At 34.9% G+C, this 15,747-nt stretch overlaps 1 protein-coding gene across 1 annotated transcript in view; it reads right to left on the bottom strand.

Moving 5' to 3' along the window:
- The window catches only part of LOC131678552 (kinesin-like protein KIF14), a 61,387-nt gene that overhangs the window by 16,945 nt on the left and 28,695 nt on the right, over positions 1 to 15,747 (bottom strand). The window lies entirely within an intron of this gene.

The following is a 15,747-nucleotide window of genomic DNA, read 5'->3' as shown; positions in this document are numbered from 1 at the left end:
ACTAATGAAGTAGAATAGAAAAACACATGTAACATGCAATCAAACTCGTCTAAATGCAGCAAATGTTGTATATTTATCATTAACGACAATTGCATGCTGTTAGACTTTCATCATGCTATGCTGGCCGGGAATGGATGACTCACGTGCGTCGGTAAATTTATTTTACCTTAATTTTTCCAGCCTGACTTTCCCCAATGAATAGAACCAAATGCTCAGATTGATCAAAAGAAGTATTAGCCACTATTCTACCATAAACGTTAGTTCTGCATCCATTCCCTGACCTAACTGCCACAAATACTCAGACAAATACAACTACGATTATTACAAAGCTACAACTAATAGGTTTCTACTTATTCTACTTTATTAAATTAATTTAATTATTAAATTAATTTAATTAGTATATGCACGATGACGAAGTCGACCGATAAATGGACACACAATGACTCCCTCTATAAGCCCCGTCCACGAATACCACCAATAGAACAATATTTGCAAACACGGCACACAGCAAAAGTCAATCCATGTCGATCCGCCAGTCGCCACCGCGCCAGTGGTTTAGCGTTGGTATGCGCAGGTGCAGAGTATGAAAAAAACGCATAACATAAAAAAGGCGCATAAGCCCTCTCGATCTCCTCGATGCACCACTATCGAGACGTAATGCAATAACCATCTACAAGCAATTGTCTGTCAGAGGTTCTGTAGGACTGATGCACGCAATATGCTTGATGATGTTTGCAATACCGCCAAACCCCTAAACCTTGGGGAGGAAAGTAGGTACAATGACATTTTATGTGTAAAAAAGGCCTGCAGTAACCGTTGTGTATTACGAGAAAATTGTACTTCTAGTATAAAACAAAAAGTTGCATATTTGGCAACACTGCCGTTAAAAGCTAGTATGTTTTCTAGATTCTTTAAACAAATCCTTCAAAAATCATCTCGCTGATTGGTTCTAGTGCTAACGGCACCAGAGATATAATTAGAAAAAAAATTGTTCTAAACAATTTGTTAAAATTAAGAGTGTTCCTATGGACCTAGGGGTGGTTCAAACGACACAGTAGTTTAGGTTATTATATATTGGCTTTAGATGAACAATTTCTTCAAAACTGTTTCCAACCCGTGAAGGTCGATTTCAAGTTTTGGTTTTTTTGTCACTTTGCGCGGATTACCCATTTATAAGACTAACTCTAGACCCCCCGAAAAAAAGTTCAAAAGCCAACATCATAATCAGACATTCTAGTTAAAATTAGATTTTTTCGAAACAGTCGGATAATCGAGTCCTTTTCCCCGGATACTCGAATCACGGATAATCAAATCCCAGGATAATCGAGTCCGACCAGTATTTTACATCAACTTAGCCGAACACACTATACTTCTATAACGTAACCACGAGGAGTTATTAATTTATTCAACTTTTTTTTTCCAATTTTCGATTATTGTGCCTCATCTGTCTTAGGGAATTTACTCCGTTTCATATACGAATGAAGCTAACAAAATGCCTCTATATTCCTGTATTTCAAAATAGTGAAATACAGTTATTTCTGTCACTTCAAATGTCGTTTGGAGAACTGTAGGTAGCGTGTAACTCTGTTACAAGGTCACAGTATTTGTCACAGTATGATTAAATATCACATTTAAGCAGGTCAATTTTACGATGTACCTTTCAAAACTATCTAAAATGCAGACATTGCACCACAATGCTCGAAATGATACATGAACATGCATTACCTGAATACTAGTTTAGTAGGTGTATGTCAACTCGCGTCAATAGCATATAGTGTACAGAATATTTTCAATTTACTTGAAAAATTCTTTTCCAATATGTGGAATAGCCTCCCTGCATATATTAAGTCCCATATATCCCTAACCCAAAATATCGATACAATCAAATTAAACAAATCCCTTTGCTGCGTTCTGTGTAATTAATCAATAATGTAATAACAGAAGCTTACTTTCTCGGGTTTTTAATGAAACTCAAAAAAACGTATACTTTTACGAATTTATGGTTTTTTTGTCACTTTGCACGGATTACCCATTAATAAGGCTAACTCTAGACCCCCCGAAAAAAAGTTCAAAAGCCAACATCATAATCAGACATTCTAGTTAAAATTAGATTTTTTTTCGAAACAGTCGGATAATCGAGTCCTTTTCCCCGGATAATCGAATCACGGATAATCAAATCCCAGGATAATCGAGTCCGACCAGTATTTTACATCGTTACGTTTCATATACGAATGAAGCTAACAAAATGCCTCTATATTCCTGTATTTCAAAATAGTGAAATACAGTTATTTCTGTCACTTCAAATGTCATTTGGAGAACTGTAGGTAGCATGTAACTCTGTTACAAGGTCACAGTATTTGTCACAGTATGATTAAATATCACATTTAAACAGGTCAATTTTACGATGTACCTTTCAAAACTATCTAAAATGCAGACATTGCACCACAATGCTCGAAATGATACATGAACATGCATTACCTGAATACTAGTTTAGTAGGTGTATGTCAACTCGCGTCAATAGCATATAGTGTACAGAATATTTTCAATTTACTTGAAAAATTCTTTTCCAATATGTGGAATAGCCTCCCTGCATATATTAAGTCCCATATATCCCTAACCCAAAATATCGATACAATCAAATTAAACAAATCCCTTTGCTGCGTTCTGTGTAATTAATCAATAATGTAATAACAGAAGCTTACTTTCTCGGGTTTTTAATGAAACTCAAAAAAACGTATACTTTTACGAATTTATGGTTTTTTTGTCACTTTGCACGGATTACCCATTAATAAGGCTAACTCTAGACCCCCCGAAAAAAAGTTCAAAAGCCAACATCATAATCAGACATTCTAGTTAAAATTAGATTTTTTTTCGAAACAGTCGGATAATCGAGTCCTTTTCCCCGGATAATCGAATCACGGATAATCAAATCCCAGGATAATCGAGTCCGACCAGTATTTTACATCGTTACGTTTCATATACGAATGAAGCTAACAAAATGCCTCTATATTCCTGTATTTCAAAATAGTGAAATACAGTTATTTCTGTCACTTCAAATGTCATTTGGAGAACTGTAGGTAGCATGTAACTCTGTTACAAGGTCACAGTATTTGTCACAGTATGATTAAATATCACATTTAAACAGGTCAATTTTACGATGTACCTTTCAAAACTATCTAAAATGCAGACATTGCACCACAATGCTCGAAATGATACATGAACATGCATTACCTGAATACTAGTTTAGTAGGTGTATGTCAACTCGCGTCAATAGCATATAGTGTACAGAATATTTTCAATTTACTTGAAAAATTCTTTTCCAATATGTGGAATAGCCTCCCTGCATATATTAAGTCCCATATATCCCTAACCCAAAATATCGATACAATCAAATTAAACAAATCCCTTTGCTGCGTTCTGTGTAATTAATCAATAATGTAATAACAGAAGCTTACTTTCTCGGGTTTTTAATGAAACTCAAAAAAACGTATACTTTTACGAATTTATGATAGTAAAAGTTTAATAACTTTGTAATAGTTGAGATTTGATCATGCGTGCAGAAGGATTTTTCCACCAAATATATTCTTTACCACCTCTCAAGAGATTCTTCATTATGAGCCAAACACAATGTATATCGAAAGAAGCACGAAACTTGTCTGAACGAACTGTACCACACAAAACAACGGATTAAACGTAATTAATTTAGAGCGCGAAATCAGCATTTTGAAACACCGTAAAATGTGGCCAAATACATTGTTCAATGCCATCAATGGAATATAAACAGGCAATTCAAAGAATTATTAGACTATGGGATTACAGCCACTTTATCGGGATTCCCTTAGCCGCAAATATAGTAATTTGATGAAGTAGATACCTAATTAACCAAACCTGCAAAACTTATTTTGTAGTGTGTAAGTTAATTTTGAGACATGTTCACTCTTTAGGTGATATATTACATCCCTAAATTCATATGTGTGTTTGGATAAATGTTTCCAACATAAGGATATTCGGAACATATGACCGTCTACGTAGTAAGATTTTTTTATCTCTGTATACGTCATTCGCAGGGCAACAAGCAAACAATGTACAGCACACATAAAAAGCAATCTAAACACAAAAATCGTCTTCATTACTACCCGGAGATTGTATTATTATATAGCTGCAAATTATACGAGTGAAAGGCGATAGCCGCACTCAAGGTTATTCGCAGTAAATCTAATAAAGTGCGAAAGATTATTGTCGTTTAACGTTTGTCGAGAAGACTTTAGTCAGGAAAAAAGATCGACGAGCTGGGTCCTATTCAACTCATGATATGTACAAGGACGCTTTAATAAAACAATAATTTGAGCAAAACTTCACCAGTACAGCACTTTCTAACGTTTTATAGAGAATATAGCTCTGTCAGGTTAATGGTTGGGGTGATGTGCCTTCCTAAACATGGTATTCTAATTATTCCCGATGATTGCACATAAATTTGCCTCAAAAATTTGAATAGTGTGCACTATATCTAACGGTGCGTTAAGACTCAATATTCGCCAACGACAGAATTCAAGAAATAATAATTAGTACAAACGGCTTGGGACTGGCGAATATGTGGGCGAAACTTCTAATCAAGCGTTCTAATACTGTTTAATCCGTTTGGATGAGACAGCAGTCGCAGCTTTAAGACTCGCGCTGTCTGAGGTTATCTGGAAAGACTCATCGTTGTTGGAATGATGTCGTTTCGCTTTCTACAGGAAACTGCGGATGGTCAGTTTTTCACGGTGGACTTTAATGCGTTCAAAGCTCGGCAACTATTGTCACAGCATTTGAGAATCTAAAATTCTACTTGCGAAAATCGTTTTTATTTTACGATAAAAACGATTTTCTAAGAGGGTTTACGATATTCATCTGTAAAGATGCAAACAGGTGGCTCCGTCACTGACTAATCGTTAAAAAATCTTTCTACTCCTGGATTGTTTTTTTTTTTCGAACAACTCAATGTCTTGCTGACATTGATAAAACTTTTCATTCGGGACCTGCGTTGTTTTTTGTTTGGATTTTAAGAACGTGCCAACGCAAGTTAAAAAAATAAATCCAGAACGTGCCTCAGTAACTCTATCTCATGAATGAGGAAAAACAATTCTCACAAACAATTCGAGTAGCGATGGAGGTGTGTCCGCCAGCAACAGGTTGCGGATGTGAGCAAGTGCTCTCTATATGGAGTGTTTATCCGGTGGTATCTGATGTCATGCCGTACTCTTCACGCTAGCTTCACTTCGGAACGTGCTACGAACGTACAGCGCAATTTCAACCGGTTGCATTGTTTCGCTATCTAGCCAAAAGATTCCAAATCGCTTTCGCTGCAGTTGTCACATACTTGTAAATGCATTCAATCGCCCTGATAAGGCAAACGTATAATCAATCATGTGACATTCCGTATGAGGTCAAACCCAAAATTTAGAAGCATGTATTGATTTATAAAATTATACTAACTTATCAAACAGTTGTGTGATGTAATTCGTACTGATTGCTATTTTCACTTTCAAATCTAAAATAATAAAAAATATTACCGCAATAATATGTTTACTTTAACTTCTATCTAAAGATAACACCAGTACATGAACTATAATCGTAATGCATTTGGAATGTTAGAACTAGCGTGATACCGAACAATAACGAGATCCAGCACGGTCAATTGACAAAGTATATTAACACTATGATAAACTTAATCACAAAGTACTCTTTGTTATACGACAACAACGTATTTACAATCAGCCAATATGTAATGTTAATTCACCTACAATACACGTTTTACGTCATATGGTTTTCCCCGAAGACGGCTGGGTTTATATCATCAAAAGTTGCATCGCTTTTGGATTCCTGCAAGACAAGGATCAAATTCAAGTCTAAAGAGTCTAAACTATGATCAGTGATAAAATTTTAAAATATACTCTAATCTGCTATCGTGAAATAACGAAATTTAGATAAACGGAATTTTATTAATATTTTTATTAGGATCACATTCAGATGGCAAGAACCGCGTAAGTTAACTTGTATGTGTATTATTTGATATACTGTTCAACCAATTCATGCCTATTTATAAACAACAACCTTTTTAGACAGCTATAGCTTTTGGATTAAATAAGATTTGGTCACAAAAAAGGCAAGATAATAACTGTGACTAATACCTTTCATGGGCACTAACAGTTACAAGAATTAACAGTAAAACGGAAGTTATTGCAAATATTATGATTGGATCCCGCTGGAGCAGTGCTGCCAGAGACAATTTCAGTTATAGGTGAAAAAAAATTTAATATACACTTCGTTGTCTCGAAATATTTTTTAAGACTGATATAAATCTTATCAATTTAGACTGCCTTCGACTACCTTTTCGGCACAATTCAACTACTGTAAATTTTGCAGCAGATGTATATTGAGCATTGGAAGGTAAAAATTGAGGAGCTTCTAGCACTGCTAGAGAAGCACCTATCTTGATTACAACAATCACTTTGGATCTCTAAATGCACTACAAAAAAGGTGAGCGAGAAAGGGTTAAGAATGTTTTATTATTACAAAAAGTCCTAGGACATAGCATTGATGCATTGAGTAGATGAGTAGGGGAGCCCGGGGCTGATTGGCGGTTGGGGTAAGTTGGTGGAATCCTTTTTTCTCCGGTGTTTATTAGACATATAGCGCTGCATATCGTTGTGTACCTTAAGTTATGTGAAACCAATTATCCAATGTGTTTTTTTTCGAGAGTTCTCCTACTGGAGTTGTAGAACTAGGGTCTCGGCAGGGCTTCCAGTCAGAATCACTCACTACAATTGCAGACGAGATGGGAATGTGTGATATGTGAGGGCAAAGGGACTTAGCGATCGCGTGTATCATCGTGAACTGTTCAAGCGTGTATACGTTAACGTGTTCGATCGCGTGTCCGTTTTGGAAGAGTGGGAAAAATAAAACAAAACAGCAGGTAAGTTAAACTCACAAGTAGTTCAATTCGCCTGCGAGTAAGCCTAAAGCTCTTTACCACATTGGATAATAAACTTTAGTATGTCTCTAAGTTCCAGCCGTCCAAACATGGTGTCGTCTATGTAAGGACGACCGAAAACTCGAAATCGCAATTGCGTTACTGCTGGACAGTTGCATATCAGATGATATGAGGCTCCGTAGTCCGATTCACAAAGATTGCATGAAAAAGACTCAGTACGTTGAATAGTTGCCATGTGATAATTGAGTTTGCAGTGACCTGTTAAAGCCCTGGTTTGTAGATTTCTCCAATAATTGCGGTGCTCGGACGAAGCCCAGGACCGTATTTTTTCCCTTATCCAACTTATCGCAACTGGCAGGGCGGGCTCAGGACCAACGAACCTGCCCTGGCCAATTCGTCCGCCCATTCATTTCCAGAAATACCGGAACGTCCGGGCACCCAGACAAGGTAAATAGTGTTGACAATGCTTAGTTCTTCAATTTGGATTCGGCACGCGATCATCAGCTTGGACCGTGATTTGTCTGAGCCAAGGGCCTTGATTGCAGCCTGACTATCGGAGCAGAAATTTATAACTTTGCCGGACAAGCTCTGTTGAAGGGCCGATTGTACCTCACATATAATCGTGAAGATTTCTGCTTGGAATTGAGTGAGATCGTTCCAATCTCATTTCACGACAGTAGACCAGCACGTCTCGCTATCAGAGAACCGTCAGTGTAAGAGATCACTTTCATTTGTTGTTGTCCTTCCATATAGCCGGACAACAACTCCTCTCGAGAGAGAATCTTCACAATCCTGTAAGGAAAACTACATGTGAGTTTTGTATGTTTATTTGTAGTGAAATGCATTTACACTTAACTATATAACAACAGACCCCGGAATTTCGACTACTACTTGTATATTATTCCTTCAGTGTTTGTATCACTGAAGGAGATTACAAGCAGTAGTCGAAATACTGGTATCTTCACTACAAATAAACATAGTGAAATTAAATAGTAGAAAACCTCTGTAAAGTGCCTGCCCAGAACTTTTGGTTTAGGCAAGATATGCTCGTTATAACAGGTAAGGATAATAACTGGGACTATATTCTTTCACTCGAGCAACAGTTATAAGTATTGTCCATAGAACTAAATTTATTACAACTAGTTTGATTTGATTCGGCTGAAGCAGTGCTGCCAGTTAAGGTTGAAACATTAAATTTTGATATATTTTTGTTTTTCTGAAATATTATTGAAATTTGATAGAACTTAACAATTTAGACCATCTTCGACCTTTTGCATCTAATTGGACTATTGTAAATGTTCTAGAAGAATTGTATAGAACATCGGAAAAAAATTGAACAGCATCTAAAACTGCACCATTTCGTAACCAAGTTCCTGAAATTATGAATAACGAAACTCGTATTCATGAAATTATTTGCGTACATGGCGAATGTTTGGTTGGGTTACTGTGGTTGGTCCCTAGACATGTTTAGTTTTAGTTATGATTCTTGTTCTGAATTGCGGATACATTGGTTTGTATAAACTAAATGATTTGAACGATTTTCATGATTTCACGAGCTTAGTTTCGATATTCGTAATTTCTCATCAAGTTCCGTGATATTCTATTCATGAATTTACTATCAGACTTTTCTGGCAGACTAGAGTGATTTATGTTCATGATTTCAGGATCTTAGTCGCGATTTGCGTAATTTCTATTCACGTTATCGTGATATGTTTGCTAGTCACGAGTAGAGTGATTAAGGTTCATAATTTTAGAATGTTGGTTACGATTTTCTATATTTTAGCCACGATTAGTGTGATTTATGGTCATGATTTCAGGATCGTAGTCACGATTTTTGCAATTTTTATAAACGTTGTGATATTTTATTATTAAGCTTACTTTCTATGTTCATGCTATCAGCAGTTTTATTATGATATTCGTAATCTCTCTTCGTCTTGTCGTGATATGTTATTACTATCGCATTTTTTAACTGAGAACTGAATCATAAAAGTGTGACTGATTCGTTGTATCTTGTTCTGTGAACTGTCGCACGGACACGATTTGTGGCTCTATAATGTATCTTTGGTGCTCAGCGAAGTTTTCGTTTTCTGTCCAAACATCACACTGAATCTTATCAAAGGAATAAAGATGTTAAGGGTCCTAATAGTTTTCTTAGATATGCGCTTGTACTAATTACTGGTTGCTAGCAAGTAGCAACTGGACATAACTATATGATATTTCATGAAAAAGTGCATAGAACAAAAACGATTCCACGAATAATATTACAAATTTTGTGAAATAGTTCATGTGAAAATTTCATGACCTTGTGAAGAGTTGCATGAAATTGAAAATGATTCGGAATATCTTCATAATATTACAAGTGCGCAAGATCGTGAATCATGTACTAGGCAGCATAAACCAGTTCACGAATCCATGCATAATATTTCCTGATTTTGCGAACTATTTCACGAGCTCAGCTAATTTCGCCCGCGTCCCTTATCACTTATTTTCAGAGCGATTCATCAGCAGAGCTATCTTTGAAAATGAGCCACCTCGGTTATGCAACTCATTTTTTCCGATTTAATTTTAAAGTAAATAGCTAAGCAGTCTTCATTTCGTTATATTCTGTATCGCACATATTTTGTAGTATGTAATTTTAAATGTTCTTTGATTTTATGACATTGTAAGGGAACACGTATCCGCCGATTGATGCCAATCGAGCTGACATTTCTTTAGACTGAGCGAACTTATTTCTTTGTTTTTTGTTTATTTGACCAACTAGGAAACTAATCCACTGGGTATTTAATGTGCGTTGGGAATACGCATGGTCTTGTCTGAGTGAATGTTGACTTTTGAAATATGTATGAGGCTTGAAAATTGCCAATTCGCAAGAAAAATTCAAAACCAGTTACCAATTTTTGGCAGTCATATCTGCAAATGTTTTATAACATTTCTTACAAAAGAAATGTATAGAATTCGCTCAAACTTCGAAGACTTTTTCCGAGGCCCGGAGGGCCGAGTCTCATATACCAATCGACTCATCTCGACAAATTGAGACAATGTCTGTATGTGTGTGTGTGTGTGTGTGTGTGTGTGTGTGTGTGTGTGTGTGTGTGTGTGTGTTGTGGGTATGTATGTATGTGCACTAATCTCATGTAATTATCTCAGCAACCGCTGAACCGATCTTAATGAAATTAGTTTCAAATGAAAGGCCCAACGTTGCCATTTGACACTATTATTTTTGTTTTTCGATATGTTGTTTACCTTCTGAGATATGAATGATTTTATCAAAACACAAAGGGTTTAAAGCAAATAACCTTCGAACATGCTACCTGCACATAATTAGAAAGCCTTTTGAACAAGCTATAGATTGTCAAAATCCGTTCACGAACGGCGGAGATATTAAACATTTTGTATTTTTATTTCTCGTTTACCAATTTCCACTAACTAAAAATGAGATCGTTATAGACAGAGTATTGCTTTACGGATGTTTTAGGGCAAAACTATACCATTTTTGAAAATCGGGGTATGAAAACACATCTGCGTGATTCAAGGAATTCGATTCCGTAAACATTTTGTGAATTTACTTGATAATTAATTAACTATTCCTCAAAATTAATATCAAGTTTACTTCAAAGACAAAACAATGTGTAAATTCACTTCAAAGCGAAAATTTGTCCAGAGTTGATGTATTTATCTGTTGGATTAAGCATTGCGTTCAGTCGTGAGATAGACGTTGGATGGTATATAAATGCACAGATCACCATGTAATCCACCAGGTAGTGAGAAGATAGTTTTTTAACATAATTCATATTCATATTATACTCGTAGCATCACCGAAAGCAACTGTATTTTTGAATAACAAAATTCTAGTGAAATCTTCTTTTGCCAGATTTATGTTATACTAATTATGGCGTAAAAAGTATCAGTTGCTTTATGTATAATAAAGATGTAAGGAATCAAAATTTCGCACTATATACAAAAATAATGTCACAGCACTAACCATCATTTACCATCCCTCACTTGTCGCCCCTCCCCACCCCCGATCCCTCACCAATCGTGTTCGTGGCAAATGTCACGATTAAGATCTATCCTGATATTTCCAAATCCATTTCCAAGATGTGTCATAAGATCTTCAACTAATCTGAAATATTTGTTAGTATCCAAGCTAATTTAATCTTGCGATGCATTTTTTCAGGTTAAAAAAACAAACCAATTTTTGTCCTCTGTTTTCCTATAAATAGTTTTCCATTTTAGTGTAGAACAGAGCCACTTTCGGAAACAAAATAAATATTACATTCTACTTGAAAAAGAAAACATTTGTGGTCCTGGCAAAAATTTGCAAAATATTTGTATTATGAGAAAACTATAATTGATTTAATTATAGTTACTTTAATTAATTTATGTTCAAACCCTGCTTTCCTCTGAAGATGAGGGGTTATTCCTTCGAAACGTTGCACTAAGGAGAGTCATGTGACCAAAAACCGAAAACTACATCAATTCCAATTTAATTGAATTCTATACTAAGTGTTTGTATATACTACAATTAAGGAAATCCTTGGGTATTTTAAATTGGGTAATATGGTTGTTTGAAGCCAAAAATATTAAAAAGAGACATCCCACGTGCACTTTTTTAAACTTTTCGTATCTCTACTGAATTTTGAATGAAACATATGCTCAAATGTGTCATTTGAAAATTAAGAACATCTGTTTTGGGTTGATATTATTGAAAATGCAGATTCATTGTACTGGAATACACTATTATTAAAAATAACGGATCAAATTCCAAAAATATCCACAAATTAGATCCTGGGAAAATGGTGCCTAAAAACCTCTAAACTATCCAACTATACTTGCATCTCAGTAAAAGGATGTTTTTAACTTATACCGATGGTTTCAACTGCCCAAATTTGCCTTATGCTGAGAACGCTTCAATTGAAGTATCAATTCCAGAATTAGTACAGGCATTGGACAATTCAATAGACGTTTCGTTTGAGTGCTCCGTATTCTACACGTAAATAAATTAGCGAGAATTACAATCACAATTTATGCATTGGACAGATAGTTGATCTCACTGAATTTATGTCATACATATTACAATGTAACTACAACTGATACTGAGTTGTACTGAAAACCCCAATATACATTTTTCATGATTAATGTGACTAAAAACATATTTAGTTGCGAAAAATAGTGTGAAGAGCCCATTTTTGTCATGTTTCTATTGTCATCATATCCATTTGAAGCCTTTGTTAGAGCTGTGTCTGCCAACTTTGTTCAACGCATTGAGTCAAATGGTAGCGCAACAATAAGGACACTCGATTCGAGTTTTTGTTGCGATCAAACACGAGAATTTCACTGTTTTCAGCGCATTTGTGTTATTATATTGGTTCTTATCAACGAAGCAAAGTTGTTGATGTCAATTTTAAGGCATTTAATTGATTGTAGGCTGAGGAATTAATGAATTAGTAAGGCACCCTGCTTAGTATGGTGAAAATAGGCACTTTACCCTACGACTTGTAATTTCAAGTATGTTCGTATCTCAAAAGCAGTCCAGGGATACTTTCAATGACCACTGGCTTTTCGATAAATTTAAATACTTATTCTGGTAGTTTGAACCATTCCTTTGTCATGTTATTGTTTTGTGTAGGACTCATAAACCCATATCTCTAGAACGAGAATTCCGAACGAAACAATTCGCTAGTGATAAGGATGGGTGGAAAGAGACCGCATTGTAATCAACTGAATGTACGCCTTCTGTGCCATCGACAATAATATAATTGCCAACATAACCTAGACACTTGACACTCTTTTCTATACACTTCAATGCAAATGAATACTATTTACAGGTGGCCTTGTCTCAGTTTACTATTTCCAGTTACGTGTTAAAATACTGGACCTGAAAATACAATTCTGTGCAAAAATCATTTTTCAGATATCTGTGACCAAAAAGACATTTTTTTAATTCCAAGACAAATTTCTGGTTTAGATTCCTGATGACTAATTAACCCATTCATGCCCATGTTGTTTGTGGACAACAACGTTTTTAAACAGCTATAACTTTTGATTGAGGCGATATTTGCTCACAAAAACAAGTTAGGATCATAAATGTGATTGTTGCCTTTAAACCGGCAGCCCTAAGTTTGCGCCGCTAAAACAACAAAAATGATCCATAAAAAATTGAAAAACGATCCATAAAAAAGTTGTCCATGTTCCATAAAACAAAACTGAAAATCCATAAAACAGTGTGAATGATCCATAAAAAGGGATGATTTGATCCATAGATTATGTAAAATTGAACCATAAAATGGTCGCCAAAGAGCACTAAAATAGTAATAAAAGAGCAATTAAAATCAGCCAATGCCCCATAAAAATGTTAGAAATGTTCCATAAAATGATACATTTTGCGCCATAAATTAACTGACATTGATCCATAGAATATTAACAATGTAGGGGAACATGGGGAGACTTGACCAGGTTTTCAGCTAAAACTGCATAAATCTTTAAAAAAGCCTTCAATCCTCCAAAAATCATTCAGATATAATGCACAAAGTTATTGTGCGTCTTCATGATTTTTTGCAGAATTTTTAATTTAATTTTTGAAAAGTTAGAAAAGTTTTTCTGTGATCGTTTTTTCTGGTCAAGTCTCCCCATTGCGGGGAGACTTGACCAAGGCGTGGGGAGACTTGACCAAGAGAATTTTGAAAAATCATAACAAAAAATAATGACATAAAACATACTGTAATTATTTTTTCCCTACTGTCGAGATCCTTAGGTAGCAGTAAAAAATATGAAAGGGCTGCATTTGATAAATTTTGATTTTTTTAAATGCATTTCTTTTTAAGGATTAACTGTACTGCTTGCATTGCATGTTCACACGTCACGAAATCAGTCCTACTATTGCTAACTTTGCTTACAAATTTTAAAATATAAAGACTTATGTTTGGGGTGGGATTTTTTTATGGCGTGATTAACATTAACAGTAGATACCAAAGCTTAATAAATATTAGGAATTTTGTATCTTTCTTCAGCTGATCGCCACTTGGTCAAGTCTCCCCATAAAATCTTAGTCAAGTCTCCCCAACATTAGTTATTGCGTTCAATTTCATGCGAATTCTAGTAATAACTATTCCAATGTTCCAGTTTATGTAAAATCATTTCACTGCTTCACAAGGATTAAGATGGTATATTAGTCCTTTAATAGTAATTAGTAGTCGAGTAGATATGTCCATACAAAGTATGATAAAAAAATACATCATTTAGTGCAAATTTATTAATCACGTAATATTATCTGCAAGGAAAAGACTTTTTACTCCAAACTTTCAAAATTACCTTAAGGGATCGAAACAAGTATAAAAATATTTTTGAAAAAAAATTAAGAATCGAATAGAAGACGCCATAGCCGAAAATAAAATTTTGCGCTTGGTCAAGTCTCCCCATGTTCCCCTACGGCACCATAACGAAGATATATGAAAAAAACATTTTCCATCGTTAACGAAATTGTCCCTGGCAGCACTGCTCTATCGGAACCCAATCAGACTAATTGCAATAACTTTAGTTCTAGAGCTAATCCTTGTAACAGTTAATACTCAAATGGGAAAATCTACTTTTGCATATAAAATATTTAAAATAATCCATAAAGAATTGTAAAACGATCCATAAAAAAGTTGTCCATGTTCCATAAAACAAAACTGAAAATCCATAAAACAGTGTGAATGATCCATAAAAAAGGGTGATTTGATCCACAGATTATGTAAAATTGAACCATAAAATGGTCGCAAAAGAGCACTAAAATAGTAATAAAAGAGCAAATAAAATCAACTAATGCCCCATAAAAATATTGGAAATGTTCCATAAAATGATACATTTTGCGCCATAAATTAACTGACATTGATCCATAGAATATTAACAATGTACATTAAAACACGTCGATATGTTCCATAATATCGACAAAAATGTTCCACGGTATTACAAAATGGAGCAATAAAATGTCAGAAAAAGTTCCATAAATTTGATGAAAATGCTTGCTAAATATTTTTTCTTGGTCCGTAGAAGATGTAAAAATGAACATTAGAAATGATTCAAATATCGAACGTTAAATTATGGTTCATGGATATTTACTATTTTTCTTCATGAGTATAAAATATTAGAGCTTGATTATTGACACAAAAGATGGAAAGTTAGTTTCTTTTGATTCTTATTGTCTTTAATCTTATTGTAGTAATCAGCGTAAAAAAACCGTTCACATGTCATTGGTTGTCCCGACATACCAAGTTAGTCGTTTCAGGTATTTCGGTAGGGCTTATTATACCGTTTAAAATGTGCCTTATGTAGCATAACAACGCGCACGAATAATTATACTATTTATAAGAATCAATCATCCGCGGAAAAAGAAGCTAATTTATAATAGTCATAATAATACCAAAATTCATACACGATAAATAATGCGTGTATTACGAAATCTTTAATTACATAGATCGACAAATGTGTCGAGACAATCGCTTTTCATTGTATTGTATTGTTTTTGGAATACCTTGTTTCGCCGGAATGAAGGGCGAGAAATAATAAAATCGTTCACCTGCCGTTTAATTCAATTAAACATAAGCAACACTCCCGATTTTCGGCTGCCCGGAGCTAAAGTTGCTTGTTTTACAAACCGAGCATTTCAAAATTAATTCAATAAACGATAAATCTTTCGTAAATTCTCGGCAGCTAGTTGCCCAGAGCTATAAACACATGATAATACTACTGAGAATTGTACAGATCGTATTACTCATCAAGGTGAATCCAGATTT

The sequence above is a fragment of the Topomyia yanbarensis genome, chromosome 2, assembly GCF_030247195.1.
Source record: "Topomyia yanbarensis strain Yona2022 chromosome 2, ASM3024719v1, whole genome shotgun sequence".
In the NCBI taxonomy this organism is placed as follows: Eukaryota; Metazoa; Arthropoda; class Insecta; order Diptera; family Culicidae; genus Topomyia; species Topomyia yanbarensis.
This window is presented reverse-complemented; position numbering and strand designations above follow the sequence as displayed.